Source organism: Ascaphus truei, chromosome 19, assembly GCF_040206685.1.
Source record: "Ascaphus truei isolate aAscTru1 chromosome 19, aAscTru1.hap1, whole genome shotgun sequence".
Classification (NCBI taxonomy): Eukaryota; Metazoa; Chordata; class Amphibia; order Anura; family Ascaphidae; genus Ascaphus; species Ascaphus truei.
This window is the reverse complement of record NC_134501.1, coordinates 37,559,255-37,576,196: the sequence shown is the minus strand read 5'-3', so window position 1 is coordinate 37,576,196 and position 16,942 is coordinate 37,559,255.

The window sequence follows — 16,942 nt, the reverse complement described above, 5'->3', positions numbered from 1 at the left end:
AATCATCTATCTCTATTTCCCCTTTCCCCGCTCATTAATTTGGGTCCTTGGGTGGCATTTGTGTCCCCATAGAAACTGGTAGTGTGCCCGGAATCCCTCACTGGCAAAGCATATCGGTAAATTGGCATAGAGTCAAGAGTGCACGATGTATGCCTTTGTTAGAGCACTGCTCCAGTTTGGAACGCTTGACCCATTTGGCCCTATGGTGGAGTTGAAGGTTCGGTGATGGCTAACAGACACACAAACCCACAACAGACCATAGTAAACCTTCCCTACCATATGTGTTAACAACAGAACCATATAATTTATAGAGTGCTATGTCATTTTGTTTTAGGGTTTTCAGGTGGCTGCTCCAAAAATACTGGACACAATGGTGAAAGGTGTGACTCAATCGAGACATACACTCACCCCTCTCACATCTCTCCGCGTTATGCTGTTTTCTCCTCTCCTTGGCCCCAACCCCAGGCTCCTGACACCTCCTCCTGATTTACCCAGCAGCAGCCAATCAGGATGGAGGAAAAATGCCCAGCCACCCTAGAAACAACCTCGCTTTCTCCCTGTTATGGGAAATCCCGCGGCCCCCTAAGTCGGTCAGGTCACTATGCCCAGAGAGGTAATACTGGTATGCACATACACGCCCAGAGAGGTAGTACTGGTATACACATACATGTCCAGAGAGGTAATACCGGTATACACATACTGTACATGCCCAGAGATGTAATACCGTTATACACATACACGCCCAGAGAGGTAATACCGGTATATACATACACGCCCAGAGAGGTAATACCGTTATACACATACACGCCCAAAGAGGTAATACCATTATATACATACGCCCAGAGAGGTAATACCGTTATACACATACACGCCTAGAGAGGTAATACCGGTATATACATACACGCACAGAGAAGTAATACCGGTATACACATACACACACAGAGAGGTAATACCGGTATACACATACACGCCCAGAGAGGTAATACCGGTATAGACATACACGCCCAGAGAGGTAATACCGGTACACCCATACACGCACAGAGAGGTAATACCGGTATACACATACACGCCCAGAGAGGTAATACCGGCATACACATACACACCCAGAGAGGTAATACCGGTATACACATACACGCCCAGAGAGGTAATACCGGTATACACATACACGCCCAGAGAGGTAATACCGGTATACACATGCACACCCAGAGAGGTAATACCGGTATACACATACACGCCCAGAGAGGTAATACCGGTATACTATACATGACCAGAGAGGTAATACCGCTATACACATACACACCCAGAGAGGTAATACCATTATATACATACGCCCAGAGAGGTAATACCGGTATACACACACACGCCCATAGAGGTAATACCGGTACACATACATGTCCAGAGAGGTAATACCGATATACACATACACGCCCAGAGAGGTAATACTGGTATACACATACACGCTTGTCTAACTGCTCTTCCCTTCACATGAAGCTTTCTGCAGTCTCTACGCAATGGGACACATCTTTCATCATCCTAAAGGAAAGACAGTATGACTGCGTTATTCACAAAGCATTTGAACGAGACCAAAAATGAATGAATGAAAGGAAAAGAAAATGACACTGTTTCACATTCTACATTCGTGAATAGCAAACATCTACCTTTTTTCACATTCCCGTTGTTCTGTGACCTTGTCATTTTTTATTGCTTCAAGATTATAATAGAAAGAAAAGACGTTCTTAATTGTCAATCGTTTACGTACAGTATTTGTATTCAAAACGAATTGGCCGCTTAGTTCATGTAGAAACCGTCACCTGGTTTTTATATTTATGTTAAAATTAATGTTAACCCTACTGGCACTCACACTGACACGTCAATTCCATTCTGTGAGTTTCTCGCTCATAATATAATGTATTTTTTTGTTTCTATAGCAACCATTTGCAAAGTCACATCCCCTTCCTCTTATGTTGCTTGTTTTTCAATAAACAAAATCACATCCCCTTCCTCTTCTGAAACAGGCTCTGGCACTCTCTCTAGCAGTGCACCAATTGTATCTAGTGACTGCCTGGTCACATGATCTTCCCCACAGAACTTTGCATCTTTGGTCCTCTTCTGCTGCACTGACAGCCATTTAGTGAACACCCGAGCCAAATCTTCGCTGATCGATCACAGGAGAACGGATCGATCGGCAACTTAGCTAATTACTTATCATTGTGTGGATTGTATTGATGCACATATTAAAAGGAGGGGGGGGGGGAATAACGGCAGCTTGGACGGCTGCTTTAATGGAGTCTAACTTATAAGAATCAATACTTTTCCATTAAAATGCCATTTTGTTTATCAAGAGGGGTAATACCAGTATAAACATACAATCTCCCCAAAATCTCATTGACTTCTGCTCTTGTGGGTGGACATCTCTAGTGAAGCGTTTAAAATCAGCTATCAGAACGGATCTTGCTGCTCAGCTGTATTTGGAAATCAAAAGGACAGGGAGGTCTGTCTTAACTTCAATGGTAGTGGATGCGTGGAGCTTTTTCCCAGAAGAGATAGTGTCATAGAACCAGAACTACCTTTCTGACTCACCTCCCCCTCTCCTTTGCAGCTTCTGCCTGTCAGATCTTATTCCCAGCTGCATGGAGTTTGCACACACATACTGTGCCTGTGTAACTTGCAACAATGTTGCATTTCTTGCCTCTGGGCATGGAATCAGTGAGCTGGTACTGCAGTTTCTGAGATCCTCCCCAGAATGGGCTAGTCTACCCCCCCGTCCTGTTTGTTCAGACATAGTCTGCTCCTAGACTATTCCTTTACCCACACTGCCCCTCACTTCCTTTTCCACCCTGGAGACAGTGAGTACAAGACCCTTCTCTGTGCATTCCCCATGGTGAGGCCATCTCTTTTTACCGGTTTCTAACTGATAATCACCACTACATACCATCCACAAGTATCTGTGTTCTGCTGCTTTTCCCAATAAAGTGGAGGAAATTTTACAGGGCTTGGAGTGATTTAAAAGGGAACTGTGTTAATGCTATCGGGAGCCATTCACACATCAAACGTGACCCTGGCTTCAGAAAAGATAGGATTGGCTAATATAATTAGAATAATATGAGTGATGATCAAACTGGTTGGCATGGACAGAAAAATCTTAAGTCATTATATATCTTTCTTTTTTTTTTTTTAAATGTACAAAATGCTGTATAAAGCGTTACACATTTGTTTTAACCATGAAATTATATTTTGTAAAGGAATATGTATGTATGTCTGTCTTTATATAGCGCCATTAATGTACATAGTGCTTCACAGTAATAATACACGTGACAATCATATAAATAACAAATAATACAGATAACACAAAGGGAATTAGTGCTTCAGACATAAAAGTAACATTTAGGAAGAGGAGTCCCTGCTCCAAAGAGCTTACAGTCTAATTGGTAGGAAGAACGTACAGAGACAGTAGGAGGGCGTTCTGTTAAGTGTGTCTGAAAGGGGCCAAGCTTTATGTATCATGTATTAGCCACGGTGCTACCCATATGCTTCTTTAAGCAGGTGTGTTTTAAGGTGAGTCTTAAAGGTGGATAGAGAGGGTGCTTGTTGGATATTGAGGGGAAGGGCGTCCCAAAGGTGTGGGGCAGGCAGTGAGAGATTTAAGGCGGGAGAGGGCTTTAGACACAAGTGGGGCAGAGAGAAGACATCCTTGAGCAGATCGCAAGAGTCGGGATGGTACATAGTGAGAAATTAGGGCTGAGATGTAAGAGGGGGAAGATCAATCCCTTCTTCTGTGGGTCATTCTGTGGGTCATTCTATGGCATCAAGCTTGCTTGAATGGTCCATGCAGACACAATCCCTCCTAGCACTAAAGGGAACTAATTCCAGTGACATGGTTACGGGGTCTCAACTGGGTGATAGATACCTTTTTTTAGCCAAATCTGACACCTGTAAGTATTTTTTTATGTATTTATTAAAGATAGACTTGGGTGGGGTTTCATTTCCCCTTTTGTGTGATGTCACTGTATGATGTCACTGTGTGACGTCATAGCATACGGATAACATCATGTTATTTTAGGAGAATGCTGAAAGGATTTCCTTCCCTGTTGTCTGATTGTGTTTGTGGTACTGATTTTATTATAATTCCCCATACTGCATTGTCTGTCTTGTAAGGAGCTGAGTGCACAATGGGTGCTATATAAAGACATACATACTGACATACAATTACATGACATTATTTCAGCCTTGGCGTTACTCCCAGACAGAGACGGGCGTTCGGCTCGTCGAGGCGGTGGAAATAACACGACTTTATTTTAATGTTGTTACTCCTATTCAGACAGTGTGATTTCCCATTAGGCCGTTAGGCTCCCGGGCCTATCAGGCCTAATGGGAAGGCACTTACATGTGCCGGGCGCCTCCTTTCTTCCGGCCTCCTCCTCCTTCCGATTCGCCGCATCAAATGACGCCGTGGACGTCACCAACGTTGCATCACACGGCGTCTCGTTGCCATGGCAACGTGGCGTTGCGGCGGCAAATGACGTCACACCGTCGCGTTACCCATGGCAACGAGGCGCCGTGTGACGACACATTGGTGACGTCCACGGAGTCATTTGATGCGGCGAACGGGAAGGAGGAGAGCGGCAGATAGGAGGCGGCCAGCACATGCAAGTGCCTAGGGGCGGCGGATTTCCACATCCGCCGCTGTATTCAGACACTGCAATAGGGCTTTTGCTGGATGGGATAAAGCCAAGTTTAGTTACAAGTTAAATAACGTAATGTTATTTTTGGTGTTAACATTAAGGGAGCTTCGTAAGTAGGGGAGTCTTATTCTAAAGTCTCATAGACATATAAGGTTTAAAGGAGCAATCCATGCTGTATCCTACATTTGTGGTTTTTTAATAAATCAGTTCAGTAGTATTAGATGATTCTTACTACATTTCCCCCCCCCCCAACTCTTAATGCCATTTTAACAAGTTTTAATATACTGATAATCCTTTGATTTCCATAGCGGGTTTTAGCCACCTCCCCAGCAGTGCAAGTTCTTTGCAACACTTTCTTGGGGTTTGATTCCCTCTGCTATTTCCTTTTGTCTGCGGTCACTGTGTCTCTCTCCCTCTCCCCCTAACTGCCTTCCCCCCTCTCTCCCTCTCCCCCTCTCACTCTCCTCCTCTCTCCCTCTCACCTACCCACCCACCCACCCCCGTTTTAACAAAGCTAGTCTAAATAACTAAACAGTCCAGGACTACAAACGTTTAATCGGTTATGATAAACTTATCGGAGGGTTTATAAGATAAGAGAGGTGAATTGAGTCTGTGGGAATAAGCAGCTAACACATTAACCTCCTTTACTGCATCCGATTTAATATAGGTCTTTCACTCATGGAGATTGCGGGGCTATCTTTGCAAGATCCAAATAGAGACGTAGCTCCCCGGTGAACCATACTGCGATTCAACTGATTGCCTACGACAAGCCACCCGGAAATACCTGAACGAATGAGCACAATGCCGTTCATAATTGTATAATTACGACATCTGTTACGTTTATACAACCCATTAGTGAAGAATTAACGGGGGGGCTAACAGGGTCAGAGACCGTTAACAATCTGATCGCATATTTAATTGAAATATGACAGGGAAGTATAATGGGGCTTAAATGAAGCGTTCTAATAAGTGGCTGAGACGTACGTAATTGGGTTTTTATCCGCTGCAACGGTTAACCCCGTAGCTGCCAGAGGGGCCGTCAACTCCTTAGCGCATAAAGAATTAGAATAAGCAGGTACATTGGCACTTGAGGGAAAAAAATTGCATTTTTCTTTCATAGATTAACCTTCCACATTAAAATGATTAATAGTCACAGCTCCTGACTATGTGCAGAGCAAAAGGAGGAGACTGTGAACGATGCTGCCCGGGGCTGGTGGCTATATTGATGGTGCAGTGGTTAAAGTTAAAGTTGCTAGTCTTTGACTCCAGCCTCTGTGTTTGGGATCAGTACATTGCAGAAGAACGGTCAATACCAGGCCACAGTGTGCTGTCTCTATTGTTGGCAGTACTAGAGGATTCTGGGAAAAGTACACCACAGAGCAGCCAATGTGTTTCTCATCCCGCCTTCAGCACTAAAGGTTAATATATATATATATATATATATATATATATATATATATATATATATATATATATATATATATATATATATATACACAGTGGTCGACAAATCACCAAAAAATCTACTCGCCGAACAAAAAAATCTACTCGCCACCTAGTACCAAACGTGTGCTGCTTGGGCCAATAGGAGCTCGCCACGATGTTAAATCCACTCGCCCGGGGCGTGCAAATGTATAGGTTTGTCGAACACTGTATATATATATATATATATATATATATATATATATATATATATATATATATATATTAGAGAAAAAGAGAAAAGAAGCGCCCGATCCTTGTGTAAAATCAGATGAACAAAGTTTTAATATCTCATGGACAAGACAAATGCACACTTACAATTTGTCTGATAAAATAAAGCATGTTATGGGACCTGCCCATGCACCAACTGAGATCCCCTGATGAAATCCGCAGAGTCGGAAGAAACGCGTAGGGATATCTGGCAGTGAGCCTACAGTGACAGGGCAGCTCCCAGCACCAGCGTGAGGAGGCAAGGACTTGCCTGAAGATTTTTTTCCGGTTTCAAGTGTGAGAAGAAAGGCTAATGGCGGCTGCATGTGGACATTGAGTGCTCACAAACACTAAGGATTACTCCCCTGGAGACAGCAGCTGACAGCAACATCCTTTTTGGAGCCAATACTGACACTCACACACAAAGAAGAGACCGAGGAGTCCTCAGTTGGTGCATGGGCAGGTCCCATAACATGCTTTATTTTATCAGACAAATTGTAAGTGTGCATTTGTCTTGTCCATGAGATATTAAAACTTTGTTCATCTGATTTTACACAAGGATCGGGCGCTTCTTTTCTCTTTTTCTCTAATAGGTACTGTGGGAGTTCGGTGAGCCCAAGAAGAAGCAGCCTGGACCTTTTGCAAATCAACTTATCATGGACACATGTGGATTTAAGTATTTTTAATATTCACTGCATTTATGGGTTCATAATCGTGTATTGAATTTTTCATTGCTTATCACATGAACCCATTTTTTTTTTTTTTTTTTTATATTTGCATTTTTTAGTTAAGTCCCAGTGACACTCAGTGTCATTTTTACCCACATTAATTGGCAATATCTCTTTTATTGCTTTTTTTATTTTTATTTTTATATGTTATGCACACTTCTTTTTTGCTTTTGTGTTTTTATCTAATAGTCACTTTTAGTTTTTCCTGCCAGAATACATTTAGTTATTTTCACACCACTGTTTATTGGGCATATTTGCCTGGTGCAAATTCTTGCCACATCTATCAGGGCTGCAGCAATTTAGGTGTAGTGTGTGAAGGGCGCTGTCTATATTTTCTGTCACATATATATATATATATATATATATATATATATAGTTGTGTGAAAAAGAAAGTACACCCTCTTTGAGTTCTATGGTTTTACATATCAGGACATAATAACAATAATCTGTTCCTTAGCAGGTCTTAAAATTAGGTAAATACAACCTCAGATGAACAACAACACATGACATATTGCATTGTGTCATGATTTATTTAACAGAAATAAAGCCAACATGGAGAAGCTGTGTGAAAAACTAAGTACACCCTTACTGCTTCCATAGGAATTAAGATGCTAAGTAGCATAAAGGGGCTGCTAATCAAATGTCCTTGATTAATTGATCATCAGCAAGTGTGACCACCTCTATAAAAACTGAAGTTTTAGCAGTTTGCTGGTTTGGAGCATTCAGGTATGTGTTAACACAATGCCAAGGAGAAAAGACATCAGCAATGATCTTAGAGAAGCAATTGTTGCTGCCCATCAATCTGGGAATGGTTATAAGGCAATTTCCAAACAATTTAAAGTCCATCATTCTAAAGTGAGAAAGATTATTCAAAAGTGGAAAACATTCAAGACAGTTGCCAATCTTCCCAGGAGTGGACGTCCCAGCAAATTCACCCCAAGAAATTGCAAAATACCCAAGAGTTACATCTCAGACTCTACAGGCCTCTGTTAGCATGTTAAATGTTAAAGTTCATCAAGTACAATTAGAAAAAGACTGAACAAGTATGGTTTGTTTGGAAGGGTTGCCAGGAGAAAGCCTCTTCTCTCTAAAAAGAACATGTCAGCACGGCTTCGGTTTGCAAAGTTGCATCTGAACAAACCACAAGACTTCTAGAACAATGTCCTTGACAGACGAGACCAAAGTGGAGATGTTTGGCCATAATGCACAGTGCCACGTTTGGCGAAAACCAAACACAGCATATCAGCACAAACACCTCATACCAACTGTCGAGCACGGTGGTGGAGGGGTGATGATTTGGGCTTGTTTTGCAGCCACAGGACCTAGGAACCATGCAGTCATTGAGTCGACCATGAACTCCTCTGTATACCAAAGTATTCTAGAGTCAAATGTGAGGCCATCTGTCCGATAGCTAAAGCTTGGCCGAAATTGGGTCATTCAACAGGACAATGATCCCAAGCACACCAGCAAATATACAACAGAATGGCTGAAAAAGGAAAGAATCAAGGTTTTGCAATGGCCCAGTCAAAGTCCAGACCTCAACCCGATTTAAATGCTGTGACGGGACTTTAAGAGAGCTGTGTATAAACAAATGCCCACAAACCTCAATGAACTGAAGCAACGTTGTAAAGAAGAGTGGGCCAAAATTCCTCCACAACGATGTGAGAGACTGATAAAGTCATACAGAAAACGATTACTTCAAGTTATTGCTGCTAAAGGTTGTTCTACAAGCTATTGAATCATAAAGTGTACTTAGTTTTTCACTTTGGCTTTATTTTGGTAAATAAATCATGACACAGTGTAATATGTCATGTGTTGTTGTTCATCTGAGGTTGTATTTACCTAATTTTAAGACCTTATAAGGAACAGATGATTGTTATTATGTCCTGATATGTAAAACCATAAAATTCAAAGAGGGTGTACTTTCTTTTCCACATAACTGTGTATATATGAGAAAGAAACGGAGGGCGTAAACCAATAATAAGTGGACGAAAGATGGTTAGAATACACCTACAAGGACATAGGTACAATGAAAGTCCATAAGATAGTTCCTGGATGAGGCAAGACCTAAAAATGAGAAAGATGCCAATTATAGTGAAGTATGTTGTATTAGGATTAGAATTACAGCGCAGGGGCTACTTACAATGTAGCAGTTGGTTTAAAGCGTTTCAGGATAAAAATCATATCATTGCTGCCACGGTGAGCTGGGTAGCTTTAGTGTTTTACCGGGTATTGTTTTATAAAAAAAACAGATAACGGGACAACAGATACTTTATCCTATATCTATACTTACTTATTGATCAAGAGGAAGGCAAACAAAAAACCCCAGTGACATATCATCCAATGATATCTCATATTGGAAAAATAAATTCCTTCCTGACTCTAAGAATTGGCAATCAGATTAATCCCTGGATCAAAATCCTTCCCATGTATACTTATTTGGTATATCCCTGTATACCTTTCCCATCTAAATAGATGTCCAACCTTTTTAGAACAAATCTATTGTATCTGCCATCACAGTCTCCATGGGTAATGAATTCCACATTTTAACTGCCCTTCCTGTAAAGAACCCTTTCTTTTGTTGCTTGTGAAATCTCCTTTCCTCCAACCTTAAGGGATGGCCTGAGTCCTTAGTACTGCCCATGGGATAAATAGTTCATTTGAAAGCTCCTTGTATTGTCCCCGAATATATTTGTATATAGTTATCATATCCCCTCTTAGACGCCTCTTTTCTAATGTAAATATATCTAATTTAGCTAGCCTGTCCTCATAAGTTAGATTGTCCAACCCCTTTATTAATTTGGTGGCTCTTCTCTGCACTCTCTCTAGTTCCATAATGTCTTTTCTTAGGATTGGTGCCCAAAATTGTACTCCATATTCAAGGTGTGGTTTTACTAGTGCTTTGTAAAGGGGCATAATTATGTTTACTTCCCTTCCATCTATTGCCTGTTTGATGCAAGATAAGATATTGTTTGCCTTTGCAGCTACTGCATGACTTTGGGCACTATTGCTAAGCCTGCTGTCTACAAGCACTCCTAAATCCTTCTCCATCAAGGATACCCCCAATTTTTCACCATTAAATTTGTATGTCGCCTTTTTATTCTTGCATCCCAAATGCATAACCTTACATGTATCTGTATTAAACCTCATCTGTCATTTACCTGCCCATGTTTCCAGTCTCTCCAAGTCCTTCTGAAGAGAAATTACATCCTGCTCTGATTCTATTACCTTACACAATTTACTATCATCAGCAAATATTGAGACTTTGCTCTCGATCCCAAACTCAAGGTCATTAATAAACAAGTTAAAAAGCAGGGGTCCCAGTACCGATCCCTGAGGAACTCCACTCACGACTTTAGCCCAACCTGAAAAAGTTTCATTTATGACAACCCTCTGTTATCTGTCCTTTAACCAATTTTCAATCCAGGTGCATATATTATTACTGAGTCCAATTTTCTTTATTTTGTACACCAACCTCTTGTGTGAAACCGTATCAAAAGCCTTTGCAAAATCTAAGTAGACCACATCAACTGCATTACCCTGGTCTAAATTCCTACTTACTTCCTCAAAGAAACAAATAAGGTTAGTTTGGCATGATCTATCCTTCATAAATCCATGCTGACTATTACTAATAATTTTGTTTTCCATTAGGTATTCTTGAATATTATCCCGTATTAAACCTTCAAGTAGTTTCCCCACTATTGAAGTCAGGCTTACAGGTCTGTAATTTCCCGGTTGTGATCTAGCTCCCTTTATAAATATAGGCACCACATCTGCTTTACGCCAATCTTGTGGTACTGAGCCTGTGGAAATGGAATCCTTGAATATTAAATATAATGGTTTGGCTATTACTGAGCTTAACTCCTTTAGAACTCTTGGATGTATGCCATCGGGGCCAGGTGCCTTATTTACTTTTTTTTTTTCAAGTTGCTTATGAACTTCTTCCTCAGTTAACCAATTGTTCTTTAATATGGAGGTTGTGGCTTCCTCCTGCGGCATAACTATTGAACTTGATTCTTCCCTGGTAAACACAGAGGCAAATAATTTGTTTAATAACTCTGCTTTATCCTTATCTCTAATAATCTGCCTACCCATCTCACACTGAAAGGGCCCTATATTTTCTTTTCTCATTTTTTTGTTATTAAGATACTTAAAGAACTTTTTAGGGTTGACCTTACTTTCTATTGCAATCCTTTTTTCATTATCCATTTTTGCTAATTTGATTGCCCTTTTGCAATTTTTGTTACATTCCTTTTAATTCTGATACGATGTCTCCGTCCCTTCTGACTTAAAGAATATAAACGCCTTTCTCTTCTTGTCCATTTCCTCCCCTACCTGTTTATTTAGCCACATTGGTTTTGACTTATTTCTTTTATACTTATTACCCAAGGGTATACACTGATAAGTGTGCTTTTCTAACAATGTTTTAAAGACTGCCCATTTATCTTCTACATTTTTCCCTGCAAAAACATCATCCCATTGTATTACTACTAGATTAGACCTCAGTTTATTACAATCTGCCTTTCTAAAGTTGAAGCTCTTTGTTGAACCCAATAAATCTATTTTTTGATCATTTACAGTATTTCAAATGAGACCATGCTATGATCACTGTTACCCAAATGTTCCAGGACTTGAATATTTGTTATTACTTCTACATTGTTTGATATGACCAAAACCAGTATTGCCCCTCTCCTGGTTAGTTCCTCAATTATTTGGGTCATATAATTGTCTTTAAGCACCCCCAAAAACCTGTTTCCTTTTGTTATAATGTATGTAATAGTCATTATCTAACCGTCTGATTCGTTACCCTGTCAGAATTTGTGAAAGAAATATACGTACACTGTGTTCAGAAACTAGCGGGACACATTTTATTTTTCATCGTATCTTGTAGAAATATCACAAAACTTTCATGAGCATTTGAGCAATTCTAGGCCTGTCACAGGAGATTATTACATTTAAGAATTATTTAATGATCTAATATTATTGGGAATTGTTGATGGCGTGAAGACCTCATCAAGCGCATAGTTACAAAACGGTGTTTAGCGAAGAAGATAAGCGCCTTATAAAGTGTGTGAGAGTGAGAATTATGGTCCAAAACACATCCATAAATTTGCCCTGATAAAGGACGGTCGCTGGGAGGGCAGAAAAAACTCAATCGTACGGTTTAGGAGTGTGAGCAGCTGGGTCAGCGCGTTGTCGATGATGGAATCAGACAGCAGTGTTCCCATCTTCCCGCACACGTTTCAGCAGGAGGACGTTTTGAACACACTTTGAACCATACTTTGTGCTGAAACTTTATAGTAATCTTAGTGTTTCAGATCAGATTACAAATTTAACACATTTATGAGCTACAAAGGAAAAACTAATATTTCCCGTTTAATGAACCTCTTGCAGCGTATCTGCTACTCGTTGACATAATACAGTGACATCAATTTAGTTAACATCAGTTGATTGTCTACTTATATAGTGTTAATCTACATTAAAGACCTACAATTGTGCACATTTTCATGGAGATTGAGCGAAAAATATATCAAATACTGTATGATGAAACACTAAAGGAGTCCCTTTTCCCTGAACACGGTATATATACATAGCATGTATATAGAGGTATATGTATATCTATTTGTCTTGTGTAAGGCAAAGTATTTTGCTACAACTGTTGCATTGTAATTGACCAATTCTTCACATTTCTGCTAAAAAGGTGTAATTTGCTTTAAAAGGTTTTGGCACCTATTTCTCCTACCATCAGCCCTCATTGATTAGTGACTTAGTTTTCTGATTGGACTTTTTAATTGGGATGTCATTATTTCACTGATATACGGAATGTTAAATTGATTTCTGAGATCTATGGTAATAATAGGGCTACTTCTGCAAGATTAAAATCATAATAGATTATTGACTCGTGCCTGGGTTCCCTGTTGAAGGCCACACTCCCAATGTCAAAATGTTCAATCGCTTTACTTTCATGCAAAAGGCACCTCGTCATTAGTCGTATATGAAAAGTTTGTGTTTATTGATTCAGTGTTATGAACGCCAATAGCATAAATTAAATTGTCCTAGTGAGGTAAGATCACTGAGTGACCTTAATACAATTATTATTATTATTATTAATATTATTAATATTATTAATATTATTGTTTATTTGTGAAGCGCCAACATATATCGTAGTGCGGTACAAAGGGGAACAGAGTTATGTATATTACATAAATAGTTACATACAGGTCAGGATGGGCATGCACAAATAGATACTTAGAGGTAATGAGAACTCTGATCCTGGGAGCTTACAATTTAGAGGGATGTGGCACAATGTTGAAACAAGAAGGTATGGCTCATTGTGGGAGCTTAGGGTGGAGTATGGTCCAGTCTGACAGCTGTGGAGGAGTTGGCTGTGGAGGAATTGGCTGTGGAGGAATTGGCTGTGGAGGAGTTGGCTGTGGAGGAGTTGGCTGTGGAGGAGTTGGCTGTGGAGGAGATGGCTGTGGAGCAGTTGGCTGTGGAGGAGTTGGCTGTGGAGGAGATGGCTGTGGAGGAGTTGGCTGTGGAGGAGATGGCTGTGGAGGAGTTGGCTGTGAAGGAGATGGCTGTGGAGGAGTTGGCTGTGGAGGAGATGGCTGTGAAGGAGATGGCTGTGGAGGAGTGGCTGTGGTGGAATTGGCTGTGGAGGAATTGGCTGTGGAGGAGATGGCTGTGGAGGAGATGGCTGTGGAGGAGATGCTGTGGAGGAGATGGCTGTGGAGGAGATGGCTGTGGAGGAGTTGGCTGTGGAGGAATTGGCTGTGGAGGAGTTGGCTGTGGAGGAGATGGCTGTGGAGGAGTTGGCTGTGGAGGAGTTGGCTGTGGAGGAGATGGCTGTGGAGGAGTTGGCTGTGGAGGAGTTGGCTGTGGAGGAGTTGGCTGTGGAGGAGTTGGCTGTGGAGGAGATGGCTGTGGAGGAGTTGGCTGTGGAGGAGATGGCTGTGGAGGAGTTGGCTGTGGAGGAGATGGCTGTGGAGGAGATGGCTGTGGAGGAGTGGCTGTGGTGGTATTGGCTGTGGAGGAATTGGCTGTGGAGGAGATGGCTGTGGAGGAGATGGCTGTGGAGGAGATGCTGTGGAGGAAATGGCTGTGGAGGAGATGGCTGTGGAGGAGTTGGCTGTGGAGGACTTGGCTGTGGAGGAGTTGACTGTGGAGGAGTTGGCTGTGGAAGAGATGGCTGTGGAGGAGTTGGCTGTGGAGGAGATTGCTGTGGAGGAATTGGCTATGGCGGAGATGGCTGTGGAAGAGATGGCTGTGGAGGAGATGGCTGTGGAGGAGATGGCTGTGGAGGAGATGGTCCTGACCATCAGCAGGATGGGGGCGAAGCCTGGGGTGTGAATCAGAGGGGAGGCTGGATAAGCGCACTCGCCGCGCATCGGAGAGGGGAGCGGATGTGGAGCCCGTGGGCGGACAGACAAGCCGCGCAAGATCCGCACGGGCGTAACGGGGCTGTGAGACTGCGCATCCTGGGTGTCCGTGGCGGCAGGTGTTTCCAGGTGAGGAGACGGTCTCCAGCCGCAAGGGTGGCGGTCCTAAAAGTACCCCCCCCCCTCTAGGAGCGACCTCCGGGCGACTCCACGAAGGCTTGTTCGGAAATTTCGTATGAAAGATACAGACCAGTCTGGCTGCATGAACCCCATGGCTTTGAATCCAGGACCTTCCCCTGGACCGAAGCCTCTCCAATGCACCAGATAATGTAGCGACCCTCTGGAAATCTTGGAATCCAAAATAGACTGTTTCTCGTACTCGGGTTGGCCTTGCAGCCGAGTTCCCCAGGCAGAAGAGAGCTAAAGGGAGTAAGACAGGGGGACGTGACTTGGGAGTGACGGGGCACGGCCGTGACATCACCCGGCAGATTTGCCCTCATTGGCTGAACCGCCGGGGGGCGTGGCTTAGCGCTCCGTCGCTACTCCTGATCTCAATTTTCTTGAGAGCAGGAGTTTCTGGTGGCACAGCGCGGCGGCCGCCCCTCGCAGTGGGCCCGGCCCCATTGTGGGTGGCTTTTGTCCCTTCAGCGTCGGCCACAGCGGGCGCTGCAGTAGCCAGCGGGGACCTAGCCTTCTGACTCCCTCACACCTCTGGAATGCCCTTCTCCTCAATATTCGACTAGCACCTTCTCTATCCACCTTTAAGACCTACCTTAAAACACACATGCTTAATGAAGCTTATGAGTAGTACCGTGGCTAATACTATACACATGACACAAAAATCTTGGCCCATTGTAGACGCACTTACCAGAACACCCTCCTACTTTCTCTGTACTCACATAAGCACTAAGTTTTAACTGGGATTCCCACACTGAGCTCAGAGTTCTGTCTACTATTGACCCTTCCAAAAATGGAACGTACTACTGTACGTCATGTGATCAAGCACTCCAGAGGTGCCAGGACGTAATAGCTATGTCATAATCTAGTTGCTGTTTTATGTAGGGGAGCTGCACACATCTATACCAAGCAGTGACATCAATGGGGAAAAAAATACATGTACAGTAGGGTAAATATGATACGTTTTAGTGGCTAACTGATGTTACAGGACAATAACCAGGTTTCAGGACCCCTCAACATCCATGCCACCAGATATCCCTCTTATAAACACTATACTGTATATAATACTGTGTTCCTGCCATACCCAATGAAGGACCCGGAGAGAAAGAAAAGCATGTAACTTGTTGGTCCAAGAAAAGGTCTCATTCTACCTACTCACTCTTCCTCCTTTGTTAGGACCACTAGTGTCACAAACCAATCGTTATCCTATATTTCTCTCTATGTTTAATGACAACCCGTTGCATTTACTGTTGTAATTATCTTGCTGCCTTAGGAACTTCCTATGCTGTATAGTTGCTCTCTCTCGTCTCAGTCTTACCTGAAACTCTCAATACTTACAACTGACTACATGGTTAGAAGACTGAGCCACTGATTGAGCCACCTGTGCTGAAGATGGGATATCTTGAAAACCTGAACAGTTGAGGGGTCATGAAGACTGGAGTTGCCCACCCCTGTTGTAAACCTTTTGCCTTGACATTGTTAAAGTCCACCGCAGTATTTTTCACACTCGATATTTTTTTTATTTTGTTTTTAATTAAACCAGATCTGCGTGACCTCTCCTGGTATTTATTGTCGAGACCACATGAGACAAAAATGGAACGGCTTCTGGAACAAAACCTCACATAAACTGTATTGAAGACATTGTTTACGCTTCTGTTGATTTGAAAAGCAGGCTGCTCCTATGACTAATAAGGGACTCGAGCCAAAATGATGTGGTCACACTCGCACACTGTCACCATAACACGGGCTGGGGCAGCTAAAAAATGTTATATCTCCTTTGTGAAAAGGCCCGACACAGATTACAAGAATCCACAATAGGTTGTTATTGCATTATATTGGGAAGATTCCAGGAAGAACGTTATTGATAATTGTTGGGAAACAAGCCCAGGTTCTAATGGCTTGTAATTCAAGATTGGACACTTGAAACTTGAGTCAATTTGAAGAAAATATGCCAGGGGAAACTGACGATTTTTTTCTTTAACAGGCTTTGTGCTGTATGAGGACAATTTGTGTACAAGTCGCTTTATTACTTCTAACCTTCTCCAGGCAAATTTAAAAAAGGGGGGGGGGGCGTCCCAACCTGCCGTGACAAGTATTAGTCTTTGTGCCACTTCTAGGGCCAGTTTTGTTAGATGTGGTGGTCTGTTTTTCCAAGTCTCATTTCTATATGATTTGAAGACCACTTTCTCCTAAACATACGGTAGGCTTAAAGAGTAACTTCAGTGGGTGTCACAGCTTAAACGCCAGTGTCAGCTATTCGAGACAGGGTGGGACTCACCGT